Genomic DNA, 24,381 nt, shown 5'->3' with positions numbered 1-24,381 from the left:
GGATTGTCTGAGCTAATATTCCATGGAACATACTGCACAATGAAATACATACATACAGCAAATTTCTGGAAACGTACTGCCGAAAACCAATACCATCTTCGTCCACACTTACAAGAGCGAATTTGGATATCGAGTATCAGAGCTGCTATTAGGAATGACATAGGAGATTCCTGCATGCTCAAAATAGATATATTGCAGTTATATTAGTACGTAAATTCGATTCAAATTCGTCTTCCTCTCTAGATTTTGTAGCAACCAGAGAGCTCCCCAAAGTCAACGGCCAGCCCGATGCCTTCATTGTTAACAACATTTTAAAGTTGTCATCTCCTCGTGGGGTTATGAGAAGTAGATCTAAGGTTCCTCTCTGCACAGACGCTGTCTCCTATAATATGTTCTCAGCATTTTCTTTTCTGAAACCATTCTATCCCAGCCTGATACACGTCACTTTTTTACCCCATACCTTTCACCGAAACTCAGAAATCATTTCTGCAAGTCATTTACCTGATCACCAACATGAAAAAAATTCCCGAAAAGCTCACAACCAGATTACATTTCAAGAAACATTCCAGAAACTCCTCTTCCTCCCCAACCTATTGTAACTCACTGGGGCACCTGGATGGAGGCAGCTTTGTATTACGCGGAACTCTGGGGTACCATTGCTGCTATGGTAAACGAGCTTTCTTGTGTTTTACCTCCTAAGGAACAGATGAAAAATCCAACATCAAGGCATTTTTTAATTTTTGCCTTCAACAACAGCTCACAGTGGTGCAAGAAGCAGGAGTAAAAATTTAGTGCTGCTAAGGGAGATATTGGTGAGAAAGTAAAATGTAGCCTAAGTTGGAGAGTGTAATGGGAAAGGATTCCGGATATGTTCTAACGAGCCGTCTGCTAAATGGTTTGGTGGGGAAGGTTGAAGAAATTCCAGAAGAAGTGGGCATGACAAATTTAACAAAATTTAAGTTTTCTCCTATAACAACACTGTCGGTGGAAAGGTTCTTTTAGACCTTAAAATTAATTTAATGGAGAAAAGAAACAGCCTATCTCTTGACAATTTGGAAAAAACTTTGGTAACATTTTGTCCTAATTACAATGCGAATAACATGTGGTGATTAAAGACAAACTCAAAAATGTAAAAACGTTTACTTTCCTGCATAATTAAAAGAGCCTAATTTAATAATTTTTAGACATATTTTTGGTGCCGTAAACATCAATTGTAAGTGCCTAAATATCCGAAGTCTATTTATAACATTCTACGGTGGGTCTACATTTCTTTTATTTGAGGAACTTTTGAGAATCTATGTTTCCACACCAAGCAGTAGGACAAACCAAGTAAGTGTAACATATGTCAACCTATTCTGAAATATAATGTTATAAAGCTAGTTAATACGAACACAGATGAAATTAAGAAGATGTGACATGCCTTCCTATAATATACATTAAACCTGTTGTGACGAGATTTCAGGAATTACTGTTCTCACGCACGAACTCATTTTTGGACACGGCGAGAAAAGAGAAATGTATCCTACCATTTCCAGTATTATATGCAACAAAACGGGGTAGGGAGGAGGGTGAGGTTGGTGAAGGTTTACTGATACACCAGCAATCACGGTAAAACAATGTTGTACAGTGTATTCTATATTTCAGAATTACCGACAAATATTTCTAGGACAGGATAACATCGTAACTTTGTTATTTAACTGAATAATGTAACACAATAAATCATATTTCCCTGCCACTTTTATTTACTTAACGTAAATTCTTAATTATACAATCAGCTTCGGCTGAATACATGGTTATATTTGCATTTCAAATTAGAGAGAACATGTGACAACAGGGGTCATATTCATACACGAATCTCTTGCATGTCACTACTGTAACTTCGGGTGAACTAATGTACCGAATCTCCAACCTGTTCGAGATTTGTCAAAATTCTACAAATTTCAAAACTATTATACAGTCCACTTCGACAAATATATGACATTTACCAGTCAGTAATATGGTTATAAACGGCCAGTCTTGATAACATATTATAGTTTTAGCATTCTTTTCTTAAGTAACAGTAAATTTTCGTCACGAACGAAGTGATACAGTATGCGAAAACGATACAATCAAAAATATGATTCGTCTTTCAGCCAATACAGATGCGGTAAATGTCTGCTCGTTTTACCCGGACGCACCTGGGTTCGATTCCCCGTCAGGAAGTAAAAATAAAATAAAAAAAGAAACAAGATTTCGACTTCCGAAGGTGCACATGGCCCTGAAGTTCACTCAGCCTACACTTGTCGTGTTGTTATGAACTGCTATTCCAAAGTTGGAGGGGCTCCGTTCGCTCCGTCCTAACAGTAGTTATCCGTGGCTTCCCGTTTTCGCACCAGGGAAGAAATGTCTTAATTAAAGCCTCGGTCGCTATGTTGCAAGAGTCGCTGGAAACGTTAATTCTTCATCAAATAAATAATACCCCTGTCACTGTGGGCTCCTAGGGTCCATTGGCCCACCAATCGACCGCCGCTCAGCCCGAAGGCCTCCAGTTGGTGTTCAGTAGATTATGTTTTCTAGGTTAAGTAGGCGTATCTTGTTTCGAATTTACGTTTATGAAATACTTTAAGTAATAATATCAAGTTTTTAATTTTTTTTAAATATCTGTATGTTCGTTGGTATAATACTTACACAAAGGCAGATTATCATAAAGAGCTGTAACTTATCTGCCGCAGCTTTTCAGGTATTTCGTATAGATATCCGTTCAGACGATCACGAAGGTAATAATTTATTCAATTAAATAACACGACACGCCTGTAAACTTCGGATTAAAAGCAAATTAAAGAGAATACACGGTACTTCACTAGATAATTACGGTACTCAACAGTCTTTGGATTGTTGACGATTGTTGCTGCATTCCGAAGAGATCAAAGAGTACATGAACATGGTAGTTGTAGTTGTGTAAACAAATATAAAAATCAGCTGATTACTGTATTCCCGGCAAACTTGGTACTTTGCACCTTCGTTTATTCATCGAGTAAAAGTTAATAATCAAATTCCTATATCCCAACAATATTGCAGTTCAAGTCCCCGGCGTAGTTTTGACAGAAATTATTGTAGACAAACTCTTATTTTTCAGCATTTAAGGACACTTTTATTCTCTGCCCTGCGTAGCAGTTAAAAAAATAGTAATGTACCAGCTTTAAAAATCATATAACCGCCGGGCTGAGTGGCTCAGACGGTTGAGGCGCTGGTCTTCTGACACCAACTTGGCAGGTTCGATCCTGGCTCAGTCCGGTGATATTTGAAGGTGCTCAAATACGTCAGCCTCGTGTCGGTAGATTTACGGGCACGTAAAAGAACTCCTGCGGGACTAAATTCCGGCACCTCGGCGTTTCCGAAAACCCGTAAAAGAGTAGTTAGTGGGACGTAAAGCAAATAACATTATTATTAAATCATATAACCATATTTCAGTTGATAATTGTAGTGTAGATACGGTACTTATATTTAGATAACACCGTATCTTGCCTCCTATATTCGTGTGTAGGGGAGTCCGGTCCCTGGGGGTCTACCTGAGACTTGTTCTCACAAACAACTGTCGCTTCGGTGACATCAATCTTACCGATGAAATGCGAAAGCAAATTCACATGCAGAACCCCACGTAAGTGGTCAATCTAGCGCATCAATGCGGTCTCATTACGAGGAAAAATTATATTCGTGTGTATCTTTGTGTGTGTATCTATTCGAGCATAGTAAGAAAAAATAGTACTAATAATAATCTGTCTCAGCATTTAGCTTTGTTGGTAATCTTTGAGTAGATCTTGCAAATTTCAAACCTTAATTTTCATTTCTGCTTGTGCTTAGTAGTAACATACGGTATCGTAATTAGGATACGTCCGAACGTAGTTTAAAATTATTGTAGTGTACTGTAGCATATGAGTAATATCTATTACAAATTAGCGTGCTTATTCTAGTATTGTAAAATATTTGTATAGTACGCCTATAGTAGAGATATCCGTAGAAACTCTCCTACTGGAATTCTGATTTTGTAATTAGGATAGCCTCCTCTGCGAACCATGTGACCTTGCCGCGGTGGGGAGGCTTGCGTGTCCCAATGATGCAGATAGCCGAGCCGCAGGTGCAACCATATCGGATGGGTATCTGTTGAGAGACCAGACTAACGAATGGTTCATCGAAAGGGGGGTAGCAGCCTTTCGGAAGTTGCAAGGGCGGCAGTCTAGATGATTGACTGATACGGCCTTGTAATAATATTCATCATGGCTTAGCTGTGTTGATACGGCCACACGGCTGAAAGCAACGGGAAACTACAGCCGTAACTACCTCCCGAGGACATGCAGCTCTCTCTGTATGAATGGTGTACTGATGATAGCTTCCTCCCGGGTAAAATATTCCGGAGGTAAACTAGTCCCCCATTCGGATCCTCCCAGTTTTAATTACTACGTTGATGGGGTGAAAGTTCCTTATGGGGATCACTGTATCTATGTGCTATATACAAGGAAAGATCTTCATTGGGATAATCACATAAATGTGATTGTAAATAAAAGGTACAGATCTCTGCACATGGTTATGAGGGTGTTTAGGGGTTGTAGTAAGGATGTACAGGAGAGGGCATATAAATCTGTGGTAAGACCCCAACCAGAGTATTGTTCCATTGTATGTAACCCTCACCAGAATTACTTGATTCAAGAACTGGAAAAAATCCAAAGAAAAGCAGCTCGATTTGTTCTGGGTGATTTCCGACAAAAGAGTAGCGTTACCAAAATGTTGCAAAGTTTGGGCTTGGAAGACTTGGGAGAAAGAAGACGAGCTGCTCGACTAAGTGGCATGTCCCGAGCTGTGAGTGAAGAATTGGCGTGGAATGAAATTAGTAGCGGAATAAGTTTGAGTGGTGTCTTTAAAAGTAGGGAAGATAACAATATGAAGATAAAGTTGGAATTCAAAGGATAAATTGGGGCAAATAATCGTTTATAGGAAGGGGAGTTAAGGATTGGAATAACTTACCAAGAGAGATATTCAATAAATATCCAATTTCTTTGAAATCATTTTAGAAAAGGTTAGGAAAACAACAGATAGGGAATCTGCCACCTGGACGACTGCCCTAAATGCAGATCAGTAGTGATTGACTGCAGATTACGAGGTATCGTGTGATCGGCACAACGAATCCTCTCGGCCGTTTTTCTTGGCGTTCGAGACCGGGTCCGCTATCTCACCGTCAGATAGCTCGTCAATTGTAATCACGTAGGCTGAGTGGACCTCGAACCAGCCCTCAGTAGGAGGTAAAAATCCCTGGCCTGCCCGGGAATCGAAGCTCAGACCTCCGGTTAAGAGGCAGTCACGATATTCCTACACCACGGGGGTGGCTACACCTTCACCTAGGACCGCCTTAAGAGCATTAAAGGGCCCCGGGCAAGGCAGTGCATTGGGCCACAGCCAATCAGAGGAACACATAATAAATAACATAAATCACTACTTATTTGTTATCTCTTCTTCTAAGCCTTTACCACACAAATATGATTACTGGAACACAAACAGCGGAGACTTTGCTGCCGATAATGGAAATACAGTCTGCATTATTGTTCTCACGCGTTAACTGCATTACAATTTTCCAATTCTATAACAGTGAATGCAAAATAAAAAGGGGAAATTTGAATGTTGGGGTTGGTGCGCATGTGGGGGAAGAGGGGTGTGATCGGAAAATTAGTGTTGTATTCTGGTTTGTGCCTTGAATTTGATAGGACCCCTCCGCTCGTCGATCCTCCGAGCATCCGCCGATCGTGCCCTTACGTTAAGACGGCCATATCGTCACCAAAAGGGAAACTAAATCTTAGAACTTACTGGCATCTAAAGGGGTGGCTCTGGCTCTTTCGTACGTTCCTTTTCTGTTCCCGTTCATAGTTTCGAGCTGAAGCTGTTTCATGATTGACCTTACCCATGCAATTACTGTGTGTGGTGTGTGATCTAATTTTACGGTAACTAGTCATTGTAGCCAATGGCCGTAGCCGTGTTGAAACACCGGATCCCGTGAGATCTGCGAAGTTAAGGAACATTGGGCGTGGTCAAGATTTGGATGGGTTGCCACGCGCTGTTGGTTGGGAGTAAGGGAATGGAGGAGCGGAAAGGAACTGGCCACGCTACCGCACGTAAACTCCGACTCAGGAACACCTCTGCAGAGGTTCGGACCTGCCTTCGGGCAGAATACACCCTTTACCTTACCTAGTCATTTTAACAGTTAACCTTCTGCAGTCCTTTGTCCAGTGGAACTAGACACACACTGTCACCCTGTTGCAGTTCTTTGGCCAATCCCGCTGGCCAAGATGCGTTCCGTTAGTTGTTGGTAATTCACTCCTGTACGGGGCGTTTCCACTAGTGCCAGCTTGAGAGTAAACTTCTTAAACTACAGGTTTTAGCACGTTTCATGTTTTATGTACAACCCTTATTCCGTTTCTGTACGGGGATGGGTATAAAGTGAGATGAATCTTCGTAGCGAATTTTTATGGCCGGATGCCTCCCTGACGTCAACCTCAACAGAAGAGTTACTGAGATGAATGAATTGTGTGATACATGATAGAGAGTGAAATCCGGTGCCGGCACATAGCTTACTCCATTCGAATAGCACTAAGGGGTCTGCCCTATCCGACCCACGAATCACCATCAACAACGCCATCTTCACTCCATATGAGCGCTGTGGAGAGTTTTGGGATTTGATCCAGGCTTTTGGTACGCAATATAGCGATTAGAAATTGTACACCACCACTTCTCCTACCCTGCCGGCAACATTCTGACCGTGAAATTTTTTCGACCAACGGGGCTGGAGCCGCCTTACCATGGTATCAGACCATGCAGAGTCCATGGCCGCTGGGCGGGCTACGTTTCACTTTATCCCTATGTATTTTGATCGCTGTATCTTAATTTGATTTCATCATTCAGCTTCCTTAACTCTTGTTTGTAAACGTGGTGTCTACTGGTTATCACCGTTAGTTGAATGACTCTGATAGTGAAGATATTTTGTTGGGGGATGAGAATAATTTTTGGTAGGTAGATGCAGAGTGGGTCTCAGCCCATAAGTGGCCACGGCTGATCCGTCGTCCAACAGCTCTGCACTCTGTCCGGCCAAAGACGAGGGTGGCCATGGCTTTACAGTGGCTCTAAGCCTCTGCATTCGGGAGACGGGACAGAGTTGGACCTCACGGCTGGCCCCAACCGTCAGCTGTCCTGCGAATGCTTTTCCGTGGTTTTCCATTCTCCTGCACTAAAAGGCCAATGCCGGGACAGTTCCTAGTATAACCACGGCCGCCAACCCCCTCACCATCATCGAGCATCTCCTTCACCGTAACAAATCTCCCGGCTTGAGAGACAGCGTTACCATCTAAGAGGCCCGCCTCCCCCTTCCGGGGAGGAGCGAACATGTTTTTGCAGTAGTAATTATTTATTTATTTATTTATTTATTTATTTATTTATTTAAACATTGAACATTACAGACTCTCAGCCCAAATTACATGTTCTCAAAGCCAATGAACTGAACAATCTTTTAGTATAATCTATGAGGGGAAAAAAAACGAACCAAAACCAGAATGAGTGTCTAAAGAACAAAACAAGGCTCGGGACCGTCTATTAGGTCCTTAGCCCAAACTAAATAGAAACTCTAGAACCACGGCGATCGGCACTATTTGGCAATTGATAAAATTTGGTACGACACCTGTTAATTATGTTACGTAACCAAATAACTTAAAATAAGGCAATCTCGTTATGCAAGCTACAGCCTGGTGATGACTCATGTTTTTCCCTGCAAGAGCCAGCTGTATTACGACAGTGGGGTTCGAACCCACTATCTCCCGAATGCAAGTTGACAGCTAAGTGCCCTAAACAGGGCAGCCACTTGTTCGGTTTTCAACAGTTTGTCTTCGTCTACGATTGCAGATTTTTGGTTCTCTAATAACAGAGATAAGACCTCTTTGTTGTAGTAGTAGTAGTAGTAGTAGTAGTAGTAGTAGTAGTAGTAGTAGTAGAAGTAGTAGTAGTAGTAGAAGAAGAAGAAGAAGAAGAAGAATTTGTTCCCTGACGATAATGATTTTGATGACGAATATATCAGTGACGTTATTGAGATTGATGGTAATGAAGAAAGTGAGATAAAATCACAAGGAGACAGCATTATAACAGACAATTCTGTAACCTACCAGGTTACAACCCCAAATTTTTCCTGGTGTGAAAATAGGAAACCACGGAAAGCTATCTTCAGGGCTGCCGACAGTGGGGTTCGAACCCACTATCTCCCGAATGCAAGTTGACAGCTAAGTGCCCTAAAGGGAGCAGCCACTTGTTCGGTTTTCAACAATTTCTCTTCGTCTACGATTGCAGATTTTTGGTTCTCTAATAACAGAGATAAGACCTCTTTGTTCCGGTCGGGTCTCACGGTCGCGCGGCGCGAATGCTGCCCGCGGCTGTACCTCTTGTACGATACTGATCTCTCCCCCCTCCCCCCAATCTCCGCACGTGACATCCACGTGATTTAATCTCCCTTAACCCTCACACCTGAGTACTTCACTTGGCAGGGGGTAAAACTAAATGGAATAGCCGGCACATCTGTCCACCACCAGTTTACTTGCCCCACGCTTTGTTTAAATGAGGGTATTGTTGGCCTGGTTCATACTCCAGGGGCCACGAGCCATGCAGCTTCCCAGCCGCAGGGCCAATTTAACGGAACTATTCACGTACGAGCAAATCTCCTTATAGCAGGGGGAGTACACAATACCACCTCTACTCTTACCCTTTTAAGCGTTCTTTTTTGATTACCTATTCAGGCTTTCATCGGACCTGAGAATCCAGTTTAAATTTAATATGATTTATTTATATTAGTGTGTATATAGCTTACACATATTTTTGCATTAAACAATCAGCTTTCAATTTACTGGTCTTCGTCCACAAACTAACCATTTTCTGTATTAGTTTTGTTAATGTTGCTTCGTGCAATGGTTTGGCGACTTGATAGTAAACAGCTGAACGAACAAAGATTGGTGAATTCTAACAACTTACGTAATTGTGATGCTCCTACCAGTGTGTAAACTTTATTTATTTATTTATTTATTTATTTATTTATTTATTTATTTATTTATTTATTTATTTATTTATTTAATTTGCTGTACTCGTGCCCTTTACTGGACTGAGTCAAAATTGACAAGCAGGCAGCGAGGTAGAATCAAGTTAAAAAGCCTTCACGTGGTAGATGAGGCTGTACCATTATTATTATTATTATTATTATTATTATTATTATTATTATTATTATTATTATTATTATTGCCGTGTTTTGATGGTTTAGCAGATGTGGAAAGAAGGTGCGGGCGGCGAATGGGTCTAAATACGAAATTTAAAGTTAATTTAAAACTTCAACAAAGGTTATATTTTTCAAACAGAACAAGATTTACATATAATTTGGAATATCAACAAGTTCAACAAGAAATGATTAAAGCCAAAAATCAGGTACAATTACAAGTAAACAGCAAGACTAGAGGCATCCAAATTTTAGGGGTGTTTTACCCTCTTGGGCTATCAGCCCTACATTTTACAAAGCTCTCGGGCATACATCCTGAGCTCAAAGCTCCGCTTTACCTACATACACTTAATTCATGGAGTAGAAAACCCCTTCATACAAGGAGCACTTGCTCCCAACAAACACCTTCAGACCTTCTAGAGGTACTCAAAAAATCTAATTCGGAGAGAACTAACAGGCTCTCAGTTACTCACGCCTATTTAAAGCAACCTCAATTTTCACCATCACTTGCCCTCGGGCACAACTTACAAATTTATACAGGGGTATCATGTACCCAAACTACTGGGCCTTATCAGAAAAGAACAGGTTAATTACATGGCATAAAATACCAAACCTAGGTGGCACTCGGCCGGTTACACAGGGGCTAATCCCATACTAGAGAGGTGACTCGTAGAAGAAAAACTTTTATTACCTTAAGAAGAGAAGAAAACTGGTTATGAAAACGTAGTCACCTCAAAACAATATGAGTGGGAGCTCGAGAGGGTTAAGCACTCCCTATCCCAATTTGCGGTTAAAGATATAGAGTTTTACAAAAATATTACATTTTACAAGGTAGGTTACATGAGAAAAGTTTCGAACCCGCCCCGTGGGTTAAACTGCTGAGCTAGCAAGAAAAAGTTATTAAACGGCCATTACCTTGTTGATGAACCGCTGCCCGAAGAAAGAGGCGCTTCCCGTCCCCTGCTACATAATCACACACTAAGCAAGATGTCGATGAAGTGGCGCCGAGCCATGACAATCAGCAGTTTTATACCCACAAGAAAACTTCGAGACCTTTCATGAAAGAAAAACGCCACACCCACTCTGTTTATTGGTGGACGCAATAGTTACATACAACATTGGAGAAGATATACATGATTGGCTGAAAATTATTTTAGAAAATTAGTGGTTGGTAGTGTTACCGAGTTTTGGTGGTAGGTAGAGGTGTAAGAAGGTGCGGGCGTGAATGGGTCTCAAACTACGGAATCAAAGTTAATGTAAAAGTTAACAAGGTTATATTTCCTTTTCAATATTAAGTAATAACAAAGAACAGGTACTTAGTAGCCGAAACCCAATTTGAAATGTACAATTACAGGGATTACAGAGTTTGGGCTTCGAGCCCTGAGTTCACAATTTTTTGAGCAACTAGCCCAACTTTCCGATATACAAATTTTAACAAAGGGGCAGAAGACCCCAATCAAACCCTGGAGCACTTGCTCCAAATTACACAGTAAAGCCTCCTCGAGGCATACAACACTCCGTTTCCAAAAGAGCCACACGCTCTTTAATTTAAGCCTCTCCTAGGCCACACCAAACTCCACCTTCAAGTTGTCCTCAACGGACATAAACACAGGGGTAAAATACCCAATCTACTGAGGTCTATTAAATGAAAAACAGGTTAATTGAATGACCTCTAAAACAATTTGAGAGGAGGCGAACTTGCACCCCTAATACACTTTGATTTTAAGACCTACTTTGGCACTAGGCCGTTATTACAAGGGCTAATCCCATACTACAGAGGTGACTTAATAGCAATTTACATTACATTACGGAAGAATTGGTTGAGAGAATAAGTTCACCTCAAGACGATGTGAGTGGGAGCTCGAGAGGGTTAAGCACTCTCTATCCCGATATGTCGTTTTAAAATAGAATAGATACCAGTTGTTTTTACATTTTAGGGAAAGGTTACATGGTTGAACGCTTAGAACCCGCCCCGAAAGTTAAACTGCTGAGCAAGAAAAGAAAGAATTTATTAATCCGTCATTACCTTATTGTTGACCGCCGCCGAGGAAAGAGGCGCTTCCCGCCTCCTGGTATGTACTTAATACACTGAAAGATGGAACAGAAGTGGCCCGGAGACCCTAAAATCAGCAGTTTATATACTCTCGCGGAAGTTTCTAGGCGTTAGGGGAATAAAAACACCCGCCCACAATGTTTTTATTGGATAGGACCCCGCAACAGATACAAGTTGGGGGAAGATACACCAGATCGGTCAGAAATTACTAAAAGAAATTCGGGATTGGATAAATCTAAAACAAGGGGAAAAAGAGGGGTATACAGCCAACTTAAACAATAACAGAAAGAAATTTAACAAGAAACAAACTTTTGAAATAAAAATTTCTCCAACAAAATAGTTCTTTGACTCCGCACTAGGGTGCGCTATTGTTGATCTTCAGTAGTGTCCTCTAGAAGAGAAAGTTCACACTTCTTACTTCAAGCGAAACAAAAACACATCAAAAGTGACACAGTTCAAAAACTCAAAATTTTCCACGTGGTGACATCTTCTAAGAAAGTAGAGAATTAATAGAGTAGATAAAGTTCAACCTTCCTCCAGAAGAGGAGTTTCAACTGGCGCAACTTTTAAATAAACGGTGTAGAGGTGTACCGCCCGGTACAGACCTCCCCCCCCCAAAAGTTCCTCCAGGGGTGACACATGAAATCAGTTTGAAACCAAGTCCAAGTAATGATGTTGATACGAAGATAGATAGCAGAAGCATTTACAGGATTTCTTAATTCAGTTTCAAAATGTTGTTGTTGCAGGTGAATGAAAGTCTTTAAGTTTGTAGAATTTGAATTTCTGAAGATAAACTTTTAATACTTAGAAGTGAAGAAAAATTTTTTTTTGCACGGTCCACCAAATATTGCTGTTGAATTCCCAAATGTAGTTATCTCTTATAGTAACTGTCCATGTAGTTGATGTTGATGAAGTTGGATGGCCGGACCGGCCGTTGCAGCTTGCGTCCAAAAGGAGGCCGCTCGGACCCCTCAAGTACCCTGAGATACCGCTCGCCCGCACTATGAGGGGAGCAGAGGTGTTGAAGCACGCCGCGCCCGCGGTGAACATATACAGGCTGCGGGCAAGTAGCAGGTCGTGCGCCGCACGTCAGCCTTGGCCGGGAGGAGAGCTCCGGCTCGCCGTGCACATGTCGTCCTCGCTGGGGCCGAGGGGGGCCGACCTTGGCTCCAGTTGCTGCACGGCGCCTCGCGGCTGCGGGGGCACTGAAACATTAAGCTAGGCGGCAGAATTGTGTTGGACCATCATGTTTCTTTTAAGGGCACAGGCATGTAAAGTGATTGAGGGGCCAGCGGCGTGCAGATATCCATGGCATTTCATCTAAGCCAGCCACTGAGTGTGGTGGAGCAGGAGACGGGAGCGTGGTAATGGCCGTGACAAGGACAGGATGGCAGTTTAACAATCGGGGGAGGTTTACAAGAAATGCTTGCATATAAAATAAAATAGAAGGAGCAGAATGCCTTAAGAGTTGAACTCAAAAAAAAAATATAACCTTCATATCCTTTCAAATTATATGAAGCAAGTTGAAACTAAATTTACACCGGTTTCACCTGTGACAGGTGAACCCTAAATATCCTCTCGGTGGCTGGATTGCTTAGTAACAATGTAACCGGTGTGAGAAAATCGAGAATGATGCATGGCCCATGGAATCTGGGGGCAAGCTTGCCCGCGGGAACAAAATTCTTGACCATAACCTGGTCACCTACCTTCAAAGGGGTGGGTCTCCGTCCACGAACATACCTTTCCCTAACCTTTTCATGAGACACTTTAAGATTGGCTTTAGCCTTCTTCCAAAGATCTTTAATATTGTCCGGATCTATTGTCTCGGGTAGAATGTCACTCAGAGACCAGAGGTTAGAGAGCGGCGTGTTGGGAACAAACTTGAACATCAATGAAGCTGGAGTGAACTTATGAGATTCATGAATCGCCGAATTCAAAGCAAAAGCTAACCAATGCAGGGACGTGTCCCACCTGGAAGGATCTTCATGATGATAGGCGATAAGTGCGGACCTGAGATTACGATTAACCCGTTCAGCCAGAGATGGTTGAGGGTAATAAGCAGAAGTGGTTACATGAGAGATGGACAAGTCAAAACAGAATTTACGAAAAAGATTTGATGTGAACGCCTTAGCATTATCAGATACAATATATTGGCACGGACCAAAAGAAGCAAAAATAGAATTTAGACAGGTAATGGTGGACTGAGCGGTAGCCAGCTTAGTCGGAAATAACCAAGAAAATCTGGTAAAACCATCTACACATACAAAGATGAATTTGTTGGCATTTCCCTTCGACTGGGGGAAGGGTCCTCCATAATCAATATACAGGCGTTCCATGGGGCGCGACGCTTGATGAGAAGACAAAAGGCCTACTTTAGTGGACATGGTGGGTTTACTGATCAAACAAGATTTACAAGCTTTTACAAGTTCCCGAATTTCACCGTCCATACCTTTCCATATGAACATTTCACGAATCTTTTCACGAGTTTTAAAGATTCCAAGATGCCCCCCCAATGGGGTCTCATGATAGTATTTGAAGATCATAGGTACAAGAACCGCTGGAACAACAACTTTCATCAACTTATCATGCCTCGAAGGGCAACATAGAACACCATTCCTCAGAACATAAGGGACAGCATGTTCCCCAGAAGAAAGGGTTTCCATTATCGGAGCCAGCGTCGGATCTTCACGTTGGTATTTCTCAATATCCCTAAAAAGCATGGGAGCATCTGTTAAGATGGCATTAACACCAGATAGTATGGACTCGGAAGGTGATGAACTGTCGACCGGTTCGTGGGTCTCTACGTCGTTATGAAACATACGGCTGAGTCCATCAGCAACAACATTTTCGGTACCTCTGATATGTCTAACATCAAACTGGAAGGCGGAAATACGAATAGCCCAGCGGGCTATACGACCAGTACGACGCGGCCTACCTAAGACCCAGCTTAAGGCTTGATTATCTGTCTCCAGGTCGAATTTAACGTGTTCCAGATAGAGACGGAACTTTTCTAAGGCAAATAAGACTGCCAAACCTTCGAGCTCATAGATGGAATACTTGGCTTCTTGAGCCGACAATGTCCTAGACGCATAGGCGATGGGTCGCCTCCCTAGTTCAGTCTCTTGAAGAAGGACTGCAGCTACTGCTGACGACGATGCGTCGGTTTGGACGATGAATTTCTTCGAGAAATCAGGCATAGCAAGTACAGGGGCATTACAAAGAGCTAATTTAAGGTCTTCAAAAGCGGCTTGTTGAGAAGGTCCCCACTCGAATTTGATGCCTTTCCTACGAAGAAGGTTTAAGGGCGCCGCTCTATTAGCAAAGTTAGGAATGAACTTTCTGAAGAAATTCACCATACCAATGAACCTGGCGATACCTTTAATGTCCTTGGGAGGTTTAAAATCACGGATGGCCTGTGTTCTAGAATGATCAACTGCTACACCATCGGGTGACACAATATGCCCTAGGAAAGACATAGAGGGCTTAGCGAAGGCAACCTTGGACAACTTAACAGTTAACCCAGCCTTACGAAGGCGATCGAGAACTTCTCGCAGATGATCTAGGTGTTCTTCAAAAGTCTCTGAAAATACTACGACATCATCTAAGTAGTGATATAAGTACTCGAATTTGATGTCGGAGAAGACCCTATCTAGTAGCCTAGTGAGCACAGCTGCCCCCGTGGGGAGCCCGAAAGGCACGCGGTTGTATTCGTATAAATTCCAGTCCGTGGCAAACGCTGTAAGGTGTTTAGACTCTTCGGCAAGGGGAATTTGATTATAGGCCTGATTTAAGTCCAAGATGGTGAAGAACTTGGCCTTACGAAACCATGAAAAACAAGAATGAAGGTCGGGAAGGGGCACAGATTGTAACACCACCTTCCGATTGAGAGCCCTGTAATCAATGACAGGCCTGAAACCTCCTTGGGGTTTCGGTACTAGAAAAATAGGCGAAGAATACGCTGACTTAGAGGGCCTAATAATACCGTCCTTCAACATCTGATCGATGATTTCCTTTAGAGCCTTCATTTTAGGTGGAGATAGCCTATACGGTGGAAAACGGACAGGAATCGAATCCGTAACCTCAATTTTGTATTCAATAAGGTCAGTGACACCAAGAGTATCAGAGAACACCTCGGGAAACGACTGACACAGTTTGCGAATACTATCAGCCTGCTCCTCAGGTAGATGTCTAAGGTCTAACAACATCTCATCCTGGATAGGCGAAATAGAAGAACATGACACAGAATTACACTTTAATAGTGGGATTTTACAACTAGAAGCAAATTTGAATGTGCACGACCTAGACTGCAGATCGAGCACAAGACCAGTGTGATAAATAAAGTCAGCTCCCAATATAATGAGGCAAGACAATTGCTTGGCCACAAACAATTTAACTTTCCATGTAAACTTAAAAACACGAATTTTGACCAGTAAGGAACCTAGAATTTCTAATGGAGATGAATTAGCCGAAACGTATTGAACAGGAGAAGAGACATAGTCAGGAAGTTTACAAACCGTTTTCAATTTAGAATACCATTCAGCCGCAATAATCGAACAAACACTACCTGAATCTAAGAGAGCTGTTATAGGCTCGTTATTTACCTCAATCTTAAGAAAAGGAACAGGTGCGGGGGTATCCGCCGCAATCCTAAGACATTCTTTAGGGCATTCAAAAGATGAACTTGAAGGCTGATCGTTCTCTGCATTTACAATCTGTTTACTAGGGGCTAAGTCTCGGGAAGATGGATTAGTCGACTCAGCCGAAGCCACTAGTCACTTTTTATTATTGGCATAGGTGGAATTTGCACCAGAAGTTGAGCAGGAGGGGGTGCTATTTGAGTTTGGGCAATTCTTGGCGATATGTGAGAAGGCCCCACATTTAAAACAGCCTTGTGCTGAACCAGCTCCATTATTTGCCCTACTACTTTTGACTACTGGACATTTATTGCGAAGATGGTCAGGCGACCCGCAAGCATAACATTTACAGGGCGTGACTGGTCGGCGAGGTGGAGGCCGAGTGTTACTAAAGGAAGGCGGGGGTTCTTTCGCTACACGCAAAGAATCGGCGTATCTAACTCCTTCCGCTGAGACGGCCAACGCTTCAAGTTCAGAGAAAGTTTGCGGGCACGCCGCAAAACACAAGTATGACCTATAAGATGGTGAAATGCCTTCCACAATAGCTTGTACAATTTGATCCTCAGGGAAGTGAAGAGCAAACACCCTGGTATAAAACTTAATGTCTTGTATGAAATCAGCCAAGTTTTCATCCAACCTCTGTACTCGATAATAGTACTTTTGAATCAGAGATGACCTCGCGCGGGCGGGAATAAAGTTTGCAAGCAAGTGTGCATGAAAATCTTCAATAGATGACTGTTCAGCTATGGCTCTTACTATTTTGTCGGAGAGAATACCAATAGCATACGGATAGATAATTTGCAAGATTTGACATGGAGACAGAGAAAAAACAAGGGCATGATCCTGAAATTCCACTAGAAATCTTAAAAATGAAATTACGTCACTGGTGGTATTAACAGAAAACTTCGATATACCTCTGAGCAACATTGCCAATGGATGAGGCAAGCTACTAAATCCGGGTGACATAGTAGGTAAAGGTTTCAATGGCAAGGAAGTCAATTCAGAACGGATGTTACTCAATGATGCACGACGTTCAGATTCGTTGTCCAATGGGGCAGGGATAGTTTGAGCAGCAACGGTTATCCTATTAACTTCTCCCTTGGGAGGCGCTTCCTCACTACCTGGATTCACTATGGTGGGTTGATCAGATTTGGGAGGAACTTCCCCAGTTAACAATTGAGTGACCTTACTAGATAACTCGGAAATATTTTCCAGGAGCGTACTAGCTTCCTTCCTCTGAACGTCATTCAGTTTTAGAGACAACAGATCGTTAACCCTATTCGAAAAATGATATAGCCTGCCTTGCACACGCTTAATTTGATTTGGAGACGGATCATTTTCATCAAAAAAACTAACTACAGAAGCTAGCCCAGTAATATTCTCCGTGATCGTGGAAAGAGAGTCGTCAATTTCTTTCTCTCCCAAATTGGGGATGGAAATGGGCAAATCAAGGGACTCTCTAAGCTTGTTAGTGTCTACTGCAACCGTGCCTCCAGATTGTACATTTCTAATAGTCAATTCATAGATCAACTCCTCCTTGCGCAAATAGTTAGGAAGGAGAACATCGCGAGGGCCGGGCATGATGACAGAACAACTTGGAAAAAATCAAAAAATTCCAGCAACTGAGAAAATGGTTAGAGTTCGGAACAAACAATGTTTAGCCGTCAAAAGGGGCTAAATTGAGACCCATTCAACCACGCTCTGCTACCACTTGTTACCGAGTTTTGGTGGTAGGTAGAGGTGTAAGAAGGTGCGGGCGTGAATGGGTCTCAAACTACGGAATCAAAGTTAATGTAAAAGTTAACAAGGTTATATTTCCTTTTCAATATTAAGTAATAACAAAGAACAGGTACTTAGTAGCCGAAACCCAATTTGAAATGTACAATTACAGGGATTACAGAGTTTGGGCTTCGAGCCCTGAGTTCACAGTTTTTTGAGCAACTAGCCCAACTTTCCGATATACAAATTTTAACAAAGGGGCAGAAGACCCCAATCAAACCCTGGAGCACTTGCTCCAAATTACACAGTAAAGCCTCCTCGAGGCATACAACACTCCGTTTCCAAAAGAGCCACACGCTCTTTAATTTAAGCCTCTCCTAGGCCACACCAAACTCCACCTTCAAGTTGTCCTCAACGGACATAAACACAGGGGTAAAATACCCAATCTACTGAGGTCTATTAAATGAAAAGCAGGTTAATTGAATGACCTCTAAAACAATTTGAGAGGAGGCGAACTTGCACCCCTAATACACTTTGATTTTAAAACCTACTGTGGCACTAGGCCGTTATTACAAGGGCTAATCCCATACTACAGAGGTGACTTAATAGCAATTTACATTACATTACGGAAGAATTGGTTGAGAGAATAAGTTCACCTCAAGACGATGTGAGTGGGAGCTCGAGAGGGTTAAGCACTCTCTATCCCGATATGTCGTTTTAAAATAGAATAGATACCAGTTGTTTTTACATTTTAGGGAAAGGTTACATGGTTGAACGCTTAGAACCCGCCCCGAAAGTTAAACTGCTGAGCAAGAAAAGAAAGAATTTATTAATCGGCCATTACCTTATTGTTGACCGCCGCCGAGGAAAGAGGCGCTTCCCGCCTCCTGGTATGTACTTAATACACTGAAAGATGGAACAGAAGTGGCCCGGAGACCCTAAAATCAGCAGTTTATATACTCTCGCGGAAGTTTCTAGGCGTTAGGGGAATAAAAACACCCGCCCACAATGTTTTTATTGGATAGGACCCCGCAACAGATACAAGTTGGGGGAAGATACACCAGATCGGTCAGAAATTACTAAAAGAAATTCGGGATTGGATAAATCTAAAACAAGGGGAAAAAGAGGGGTATACAGCCAACTTAAACAATAACAGAAAGAAATTTAACAAGAAACAAACTTTTGAAATAAAAATTTCTCCAACAAAATAGTTCTTTGACTCCGCACTAGGGTGCGCTATTGTTGATCTTCAGTAGTGTCCTCTAGAAGAGAAAGTTCACACTTCTTACTTCAAGCGAAACAAAAACACATCAAAAGTGACACAGTTCAAAAACTCAAAATTTTCCACGTGGTGACATCTTCTGAGAAAGTAGAGAATTAATAGAGTAGATAAAGTTCAACCTTCCTCCAGAAGAGGAGTTTCAACTGGCGCAACTTTTAAATAAACGGTGTAGAGGTGTACCGCCCGGTACAGGTAGAATTCAAACCTAGCGGACGAAGAGATAATATTGCCAACCCAAAAAATGAAAGAAAGAAATTTAACAAAGAACAAACTTAGGGATACAAAATTTCTTCAAAACAGTTCGTTCACTTTGCACCAGGGTGCACAGTCATAGTTTTTTTGGTAGTGACATCTGGAAGAGAATGTCCACACCTCTTGCTATAGAGCAAAGAAACACGAATCGAAATAGACACAGTTCAGAACACTTCAAAATTTACCGTAGTGACATCTTCCAAGGAACCATTGATTTAATACAGATTTTAAAGTTCGGAGTTTCTCCTTAGGGGATTATTTTAGGCGCACTTGCGGGGTCGGGGTGTACCAACCGGTACAATTATTATTATTATTTTTGTCGTTGTCATCCTCTATGGTGTAATGGTTACTGGGAGTAGCTGCCACCCCCGAGAGCCCGGGTTCGATTCCCTGCTCTGCCAAGAAATTTGAAAAGAGGTACGAGGGCTGGAACGGGGTTCACTCAGTCTCTGGAGGTCAACTGAGTAGAGAGGAGTTCTATTCCCTCCTCAGCCATCCTCGAAGTGGTTTTCCGTGGTTTCCTGCTTCTCTCCTCCAGTCCAATACCGGGATGGTACTTAACTTAAGGCCATGAACGTTTCCTTCCCTCTTCATTGTCTATCCCTTCCGATCTTCCCATTCCCCAGCAAGGCCCCTGTTCAGCATAGAAGGTTAGGCTGTCTGGGCGAGGTACTGGTCCTCCTCCCCAGTTGTATCCCCAGACCCAAAAGTGTCACGCTCCAGGACACTGCAGTTGAGGCGGTAGAGGTGGGATACCTCCCTGAGTCATAGGGGAAAATCAACCCTAGACGTAAGTGGATTAAGAAAAAAGGGTATTATTATGTACCATTTTAAGAAACAGATCGGTAAACAATAGATAGGGAATCTGCCACCTGGGTGATAGCCCTAAATGCAGTTCATAGATGATTGAATAGCTTCACACTGTACAACCTAATCGATTAATGATTTAAACGAATGGTTTCCGTCCTAGACTCGAGAAGATAATCTCGATGTCTGCAGGGTGGTGTGTACTGTATGTTCTTACTCTCTGCCGTTAAAATCCAGTGACCCCATAGAGTGCCACCAATGACCTCAGAAACAGCTGATGGAATCACCATTTTATTGAGGCCACTTTAGAACTTACCATGACAGTCACCGTCTAGACTCTAGATCAGGGGTGTCAAACTATGTGTGGGGCACATAAGAACAGGCCACACAATGAGGCCTGACAAATGCCTATTATTTGTGAGATGGCGGTGGTAGGAAGAAGGGATAAATGTGTGGCTGTTTGACCTGGAAGGTCGTGGGTTCGATTCCTTGTCAACAAGTCGAAATATTTAGAATCTAAAGGCGTTCATAGTGCTGAAGTTGACTCCGCCTTCACCAACAATGAGCACTAAGTTAATTCCTGGAGGCAAAGGCGACTGGGCGTAGAGCTAACCACTCTTAACTCACCACGCGGAGGACTCCAGACGTTGTATCCGACGTAAGATGCGCGTTGGGGACTTTGGTGATAATGGCAGGCCACGTTTCCTACAACCATTCACAATCGAGTTGAGGAGTTTCTACTATAATGGAAGGCTCACTTGCCTACTGCCATTCACAATCGAGATTAGCAGATATCATTATAAAGACAGGCCCCTTTTTCTAATGCCATTCAAAATCGACTTGGAGAGATTTGATTATAATAGAGAAATCTTATCTAACGAATAAGGGATCGAGATACAACAAAATGTCATAGGACCAAAGTTGTAGATCTCTCCCAAAATTAAACAACGAGTGTGCTATCTGTTTTGTGATACGACTTACCGTTCAGCCACCAATTACCCCGAAACGAACATCTCCAACGTCATTAAAATTGCCTCTATATTTAGATATTTTGCGGGGCCAAACGTTATCCATTTGAACGGCTTGGAATTTTTCCGCAAAGGAAAGAGTGCCCAAGTTTCGGGATTAGTACTCGCATACATACGGAGAAATTAAGGAAGAAAATAGTACAGTTAAGAATGTTTAAATTAATAGAAAATAGGATTAAAACTGAGGAGAGCCGGATAGGACAAATGTGTAACTGTCAAGTGGACGTTTTGGAAGAATGAAATGTCCCTCACTAAATTGTGATGATATGAGTTACGGATTTAACAAAGCAGTAACAGAGAAGAATTTTTATTTCTATTTGCTTTACGTCGCACCGACACAGATAGGTTTCATGGCGACGATGGGATAGGGAAGGCCTAGGAATGGGAAGGAAGCGGCCGTGGCCTTAATTAAGGTACAGCCCCAGCATTTGCCTGGTGTGAAAATGGGAAACCACGGAAAACCATCTTCAGGTCTGCCGACAGTGGGATTCGAATCCACTATCTCCCGATTACTGGATACTGGCCGCACTTAAGCGACTACAGCTATCGAGCTCGGTAAGGAGAAATTTAGGTGCAGGGATTCTTAGGTAAACAGATAAGAAGATGACTTTTGGTGTTATATCTTAAGACTAATGAGACAAGGAATTAAAGCAGAAAACTGAAGTAGAAAGGAAATACAGTAAACGATTGTAGCTTATGCCAGAAAAAAGACCTTGCGCTGTGAAATAATGGGCTGTACTCCGCGGTAAAGTTGAATTATTAACAGCCTCCCTTAGTGCTATTCGAAGACGATTGTAACCTCCAACGAAATATCCCGCAGAATGGCAGCTTGACGTCTCTCTTACCTTCTACCCAGTGAACAACCACAAGTTTACGGGAATGATGATGAAAATTGCATTACGATACTTCCCTGTTGGCAAGCAGCCACAGACCTTGCCATGGTAACCGGTAGGTAGGTTGTCGGTCTGCGAGGGTGTCCGTCATCCAATGCAAAATATAGTAATTTTCTCAGTCATTTGAAGATTAAGAAAATTTATGTTCATAACAAAATTTGTTTAAAGTGAAGGGACGTTTCAACTATAGTCCACTGATTTGACATGAAATCAGTAGTATAAGAGAAAATGAAAGAAAACTCTTGTGGTTTCCCTATAAACCCCCGGTCTCTTTAGTGATTCTTAAATCATATGCATATTTGAACCTTCACCTGGATGCGTATACTCTAAATATCATTTTGTTCGAGATCTATCCAGCTGTATCGCCGTGATGGTGTAACGGACACACAAACAGACACGAAAGGTAAAAAGCCCTGATACGGTCTTGAGTTGACCAAAATCGGATACATATCTGAAACCGTGGCAAAACAAAGTTACAGACAGCGGACCACCTACAACTTTATTTATATATATATTGTCATTGTCGTTTCGTTGATCGCATGGCACTCCATTATTTGCAGGCCATTTGTCTGGTCAGCGATCATCTTGCACGACCAGACCATTTAATGGACTGTTGTACAACAAAAAAGAGCCTCTCCTAGAACTGCAAAATCCGACATTATACAACTGTAATCAAACCTGAAGCACTCTATGCTTCAGAGACACTCAGTCTGCAACACAAAACACTAAAACACCAAATAGAAGTAAAAGAACTTAAAGTAATGAGAAAAATCCTTGGGCCAAGAACCAAAGACGGTCTACTTTAGCCAAAGCCTAACACGGATATATATTTTAAAATTTCAAAATCACAGGTACAATGCGAATGCGAAGAATTCAATTAATGGGACACTTAGAAAGAATGGACCCGAACAGACCAACGCACAAAATACATACATTCATAAAGAACAAGACTACTAGACCGAATTGGTACAAGTTTACAGAAAAAAATCTGAAGGCATTAGGGTCACCAAACCTATTTGACCGGAATGAAATCAGGAAAATCACTCACACACGGGTTTCGAGGAAGGAGAGAAGACTACACAACATACATGGTCAGACCAACGAAACAGATCCAATCGTTGCGCATGAAGGAATACTGGGCCAACAGGAAGGCTAAAAAGTGTTGATTTCGCGTGGTTCTAAGCAACCCATTCGCGAAAAAGAAGAAGAAGGAATAATAATAATACTGCATGACCCGTCTGTCTGTTCAGATCTGTGCCGACGATGTAATACAACTCCAGAAACCATCCAGCACATAACCTCAAGTTGTCGATTAATGGCAAACACAGACTACAAGTACAGACATGACCAAATTGCAAAAATCATTCACCAGAAATTAGACCTACAAAATAACCTAATCCATTGTACCACAGCATATTGGAAGTACAAACCCCAATCAGTCTTGGAAAGTGAAAATTACAAACTTTACTGGGACAGAAGTATCATCACTGCTAAAACTGTTACCTGCAATAGACAAGATACTGAACTCTTGAACTTACCATTCCATCGTTGGTCGGCCACGGCTGCTACAGTAGAACAATCTAGAACTCTTAAATCATGGGCCGTTGCGGGAATAAATTCGGTCACGATCTTAACCAAACGATGGGGTTCAGAAGAGAGCCTAACTACTTGAAATGAGGAGCAGAATGTGCTTACTAATTTTTATTAAATTGAAATAGCACGATAACATTATTAATTTAATATGCATTCTTAAAAAATAAAAAATAAAATTATTGATTTTGAATGTCTCAAACACAGTCACATTACATAGCGTTGATTGGTTTCTTACAATATCGAAGAGTTGCTTCGGAGAAACTAATATATTAGTGGACAGCGAAACTGAAAAACTGAAAAAGGGAAGACCTGAAAACCGGGCACCTATTATTCCAAACGAGAACTGAGAGTTAATCCACACGATCCGTGGAAAATCTGACTTTCAACAAGTAGAACGCCTGATTTTCTCTCAATTAAGGTTATCCACCAGTCGAATACCCTTTACGGATACGGAACACCCGCCGAATGGACCCTTAATCGAACCAAACTGACTATCAGTTGCTTTGGATAGGTTGCGAAATATTATGGGAAAGCATGGTGTTCACTACGAGTTAACAGCATCATTCACAATTGAAATAAAATCCCACCATGTATTTGTCATTTATAACACCCTTAAGTGATAAGGTGATCCCGATGCTAAATGTGCATCACCCAAAACAGCTGTTCGGAAGGAACCAACAACAACATGATCCGTGAGGATCTTCCGTTATGTCGTTCTAAAGGAACAAAACTGCGAAATGCAGGAAACACTTATTCATCATGCATTTAGAAGAAATGCCAAACACTGAAGCTGATTAAAAAGTGGAAAGTCACTTGAAAAGTATTATTATCGAACCGATTTTCAGGTTAGAAATGGTT

The sequence above is a fragment of the Anabrus simplex genome, chromosome 1, assembly GCF_040414725.1.
Source record: "Anabrus simplex isolate iqAnaSimp1 chromosome 1, ASM4041472v1, whole genome shotgun sequence".
Classification (NCBI taxonomy): domain Eukaryota; kingdom Metazoa; phylum Arthropoda; class Insecta; order Orthoptera; family Tettigoniidae; genus Anabrus; species Anabrus simplex.
Note: the sequence above shows the minus strand (reverse complement) of the source record.